Consider the following 5742-nt stretch of genomic DNA (forward strand, 5'->3'; position numbering starts at 1 on the left):
TATGAGTCTCTTCCTTTTTGCGTATGGCATCGCCACTGCCTTTGGCAGCATCTACTAATTCGAAACTTAATCGGTTTTTTTTCTAAATCTTATGGGCTTGAATTTATTATGGTGGACTTTTGAAATTTATCATGATGGATTAATTTTGGGCTTTTAATTTTTGATTTATGGAAATTCTTTGGAATTTTGATTTCAATATTCTTTTTGATAAGGGAGTGTGTGTAAGTGTGTTGTGGTGTATGTGCATGTGGTATGTTTGTGGTCCTTCAAGGAATTAAAATCCCTAAAATTTAAAGGCTCTACTTATGGCATTTCCAACCCTATAAACTCAACTTGAGTTTCAATATGTTAGTTCCAATCAACTCAACTAAATGTTGAGGATTTGAAATCACACATATGAGACTACAATGAGCTAAGAAGTGATTTAAAATTTTCTAATAGTGTGAGTCCCAACACTAATCCTCTAGGAGAGTCAGTAGGAAGTCTTATGACTAGATCCTAGGCTATAGATAGGGAAATAAACCTCAGAAAAAATGAGTTCAACACAAGGCTCTAAGCTTTAATTGTAAAAAAGACTTTAATATCCCATGTACCTCTTCTTCAAGGGAGAGAATATTAGATGTAATTGTACATTTCAAACATCCTCTAAAATTATAATAGGGGATCCTTTTATGAATAAAGGGTTACATGCTCTCACTTTATTGTTCACTCTTCCTCTCATTCTCCATTTTGCACTTTATATTCCGTGGGCGTGATTTGTTGTATAATTTAGGATTCAATAATGATGTATGCAAGTAATATATATACAATGAAATATTATAGTGTACAATATATGTTTTAAATCCACATGAATTATCATAATTGAATAATAAATTATATTTATATTTATACTAGTTTATTACATTTACTTAGCATGCATGTAGTTTTCTTTTTTGTTACGCTATTGAAGCGTAGAATTATGGGTATTTACTGGTTGGTTAATAGTTCTCAATATTTTAAAATAATATATTTTTATTTTTAAACTTTGAATTAGAAATTAATGATAGAGAAAAAATGTGTATTAAAGGCATGATCAACATATAAAAAGATAAACTCATTTGTAATAGTTTGCTTTAAATTAGAAAATATTGCATCAGGACTCCGCACGTAGAGTTAAATGCGGAGTCCAATGAAATCACGCCACGTGGTGGTGACAGAAAAAAAAATCTGTCTGGTAACATAACGGAATATTCCTCCCATGTTATTCATGTGTTATTGTGTGTTATTCAGGTGTTATTGTGTGTTATTCAAATGTTATTGATATGTTATTATGTTATTATAACACTGAGAATATTATCAGAACACAATAACATATGAATAACATACAATAATATCTGAATAACACAAAATAACAAGGGAATATTCCACATGTTACCGGGTCGATTTTTTTTTTTTTCTGTCACCTTCACGTGGTGTGATTTTATTGGACTCCGAACGTAACTCTACGTGCAGACTCCTTATGCAATATTTTTTCAAAAAAAATACCCATTATAATTGAAGTTATAGATGAATGAAAAATTTTCAATCCTTATTTGTGCAATTATCCTATAACCCTCGAGCGAAAAATTATTGTGTGATTACGCCGATGATGAGTGAAGCAAAGTAAAGTGTGTATTTTACGAGAAAATTTTTCATCCGGACTCCGATGTCCGGACAACGTCCCAGATAGACGGAGGTCCGATTCCTCCCCTCCTCCGCTGCATCTAGGGACATCCGGAGTCCGGATGCAAAATTTTTTCGTATTTTACACAATCCTAAGTATTTACATATCTAACACCTAAAGTTTAACATTTGCATTTTTTTAACACTTAATGTCATTACCATAGAAAAGGAAAGCTGGAAAGATGAATTTCAGTCTTTAAACATTAGTAATTATGAATATAAAAGATTTGGACTCTTTGCTTGTAAATATGAGTTTAGACATTAGATATGTAAATATATAATAATTATGTGAATTGTATGTAAATGACCCAAAAAAGTAATCAACAATGGCTATATTTATATAATTTTTGGAATATAAAATGATAATTGTAAAATAATTTTAATTAGTTATTTTCTAGTGATCGATGATTGAGAAGGTAAACTTTATAAACATGAATTAGAAACATATATCTTATAATTTATCATTTAATATTATAAATAAATCATAAGAAAAAAATAATTATAGAAAATATCTAATTATCCTTTCTAAATTAAAATTACATGAACATATTATAATATTGTTAATCACCACGTGTCCATACTAAGGCTGTCAAAAAATCTCATTGTTCGCGAACAGTTCGTGTTCAGTTCGTCAGTGCGTGCGTATTTGATTCGTTTGATAAAACGAGATAAACATGAACAATTTTTTTTCGTTTGGTTAGTTAAATGAACTAAACACGAACGGTGATGCGTTCGTTCGTGTTCGAATCGTTGTTGTTCAAAATATAAAATAATTTAATATATATATATATATATATATAATTTATGATATTTAAAAAAATTAAATTTTATAAATTATAATATATAATAAATTATTAATAATAATATATTAATATACTATATTAGTAATATACTAATATAGATATTACATATGTATATAATATAAGTAATATAATTAATATAATATATTATTTATATATATTAACATTACGGATGTCAAACTGACTCGTCGTTTGCGAATAGCTCGTGTTATGTTGGTTCATTAAGAAACGAAGACGAACAATAACTTCATAAACAATTTCGATCACGAGTTTATTTCAAACTAACTAAATTTCAAACATACCGAACACGAAAACAAACTTTGTTCGGCTCGTTCAAACCCCTAATCTATACAACCAAATAAACAAATACTTAGAAAGCAAATAAATGAATAATAGCTAATAAAAAATAAAAATTTTGAAATAAAAAAATAAAATTAAACAAGCCCAATTTTTTAATTAAAATAAAATATATCAAAATTTAAATCAATAATTCGATGCTCTCAAATAAATTTAAATTCTCCAATGCTTTGCCTTTTTTTTAATAATATTATTTTCAGATTTCAATAAAAATTATTATTTAATTCTATCAAACAACTCCATAAATTACAAATGAGAACAAAACCTATGCGACCACAGTGGGAGTCGAACCCACGACCTTCTGATCCGAAGTCAGACGCGCTAATCCACTGCGCTATGCGGTCAATTGGTGACTGGAATGTAAAGTAGTAATTTATCAACGTTTATAGACGTTTGATTCCTACACTAATAACAATAAATTTAAATCATTAAAAAATAAATGTATGTTTAAGAGTCTGTCTGGGCAGCTGTAGCTTATTGAATAATTTGCTGATAAGCTGATTAAAAGTAATCTACTGATAAGTTATGTGCGGTATATATTACAAAATTTTATTTTTTTGGAATAGTCATATCGCAGCCAACAAGCTGTCCCCGCACCTTTGTAGGTGCGGTGTGAAAACACTGTTTTCAGCGTTTTGAAAACGCATAAGCTGCCAAAATGCAGTTTACCCAAATAGACAATGTGTGTTCTCAAAACGCCACCACATCAAATAAGATGCCCCAAACGAGCCCTAAGTTATGTGTGATTGCTCAATTGGAATGCTCTCCAATTATAAGGATAGCATGCGTATTTCTCATTAGTTATGTTTAGGGATTTAAATGTAGCACATAAAATTATAAAGTATACCTATTTCACACCTAAATTTTAAATATTACTTAAACTAGTGCCTTTTTTTTAACTACACCTACCGCCACCAGATCAAGCGTAGTCATGATCTTATTAAGAACCGAAAGATCACTTGATGGATTTTTCGATGCCTCACACTATAATCATTTTCGCAACTATAGAAACAAGGACTTTTTTGTGGTTTATGATGGAGCGAATTTAGAAGTTTCTGCAATGAGAGGTGGTTATTTTAATGGAACAGTAATTGATATGAAGCCATGCATCGATCGAAGTGTGAGTGATGGCATTGACATGTGCTTGTATGGCGTCGCCTAGTTTGTATGACAACAAAAATGTTCATAAAAATGTCAAAATGCTCATTTCTTGTCGTAAATTTATAGCTCGATTGAAATGATCTTCGATGTGCAAACTCCATACAATTCAAAGATAGATTTCTCCCATCTTAGAGGCACTCTGACTATACCTGCAAAGAATCAAATAGTCTTACGCTCATCTTTATGTTAGGACCAACCTTCGTCGAGGGGCAATGTGTGCTACACCTACAGAGAGTAGTCTCTTATGCTTCTAAATGAGTGTGATCAGCTTTATCTCGGAGACCTGACTCTCCTTCATGAACGACTTTAGTTCTGCCTCTTAAGATCTGTTAGTTGACACCATGTTATAAGGGAGGTTATTTGTTTGAGCTGTTTTCATGAGTCAAACTAGTCGTTTTCCAGTAGATTTAAATGTAAGTTTGAAAGGATTAAGGTAGCAAGAGTAAGAAACGTCATTTCCAAGTTCTTGCTAGTATTTTTGTCAGAGAATGAAAGTTGTATTGCATTTTTCATGATCTTATATATATGTGTGTTCTCCTAGTGTCCATTGTAACGTTATCCTGTTGTCCAATGAAAAGAGAGTGGGTATTAAAATATTGCATTGATTGTGACGGTTAGTGATAAGAGTAAAATATGTGATATTTAGGTACTAAATCATGCTTGAAAAAGTGTTTTGGTTTAAGTATTTAGTTTAAGTGTTCAAGGTATTTGGTTTAGGTGTTAAGGGTGTGTGGTTTAGGTACTTAAAGTGTTTAATTTAAGTTATCTTAGAGTATTTTTAAGGTTTTTAAATTAATTTGAAAGAGTTTCAAAATTATTTTGAATTTTTTGTTAAATTATTTAAAGAGGATTAGTATTATTCTTAAATTGGATTAAAATGTTTTAATTTACTTTTAAATTATTCTTATTTGTTTTAAAATTTTCTAAATTGTTTTTTAAATTATTTTTAAATTCTTATGTTAATTTTGAGCTATTTTTAAATTAGTTTTTGATTGGTTTAAATTATTTTGAATTATTTTCAAATTAAATTTAAATCATTTTCAAACTAGCATGAAGTTATTTAAATTATTTTTTAAAGTTAGTTTTAAGTTATTTAAAATATTTTGAACTAAATAAGCTTGCATATGACATGTTTTATTAAAGAACTTATATGTGAGAGGTTCTCCCCTCTTATTATTATTATTTTATTTTTAACAAAGAAAATAAATATACGCAACAGATTAAATTGGCATACATGAAACAAGATATGCATAAAATAAGGACTGCTTGTAAAGCATAGGATATGATTAGTCTCAAATTCAGCTAGGTTTAGACTAGGGTCGTGCTAGGTTGGGTTAAGGCTAGGTTAGGTTGGGCTAGGGTCAGGCTAGGTAGGCTAAGGTCAGGCTAGGTTGGGCTAGGATTAGGGTCGGGTTGGGTCAGCCTAAGGTCAGGCTGGTTTGTGCTAGGGTTAGGCTCAAACCGGTTAGGGTCAGACTAGGTTGGGCTAGGGTTGGGCTGGGTTAGGCTACGTTGAGCTAGGGTTAAGCTAGTTTGGGCTAGGTTGGGTTCAATTTGGGTTTGTCTGTAGCATCCCATAGTACAAGACACTTGCCCGAAACTCTCTAGCAATAATTCAAGAAAAGAAGCTAAGGTTGGCGGTGATTTAGCCTTACAGAAGAGAACCTGCTATTAGAGGGGTATTTCAAAACACGAGATTTAGTTGGTGCTTATTCTGGTGTTT

At 30.8% G+C, this 5742-nt stretch overlaps 1 non-coding gene across 1 annotated transcript; it reads right to left on the reverse strand.

The window, feature by feature from the left end:
* Positions 1–3128: 3128 nt before the first annotated feature.
* Positions 3129–3202, reverse strand: TRNAR-UCG. The gene has a single exon. It is a non-coding gene; the product is annotated as a tRNA-Arg (tRNA).
* Between the last annotated feature and the right edge of the window lie 2540 nt (positions 3203–5742).

Source organism: Phalaenopsis equestris, unplaced genomic scaffold (genome assembly GCF_001263595.1).
Source record: "Phalaenopsis equestris unplaced genomic scaffold, ASM126359v1 Scaffold000300, whole genome shotgun sequence".
In the NCBI taxonomy this organism is placed as follows: domain Eukaryota; kingdom Viridiplantae; phylum Streptophyta; class Magnoliopsida; order Asparagales; family Orchidaceae; genus Phalaenopsis; species Phalaenopsis equestris.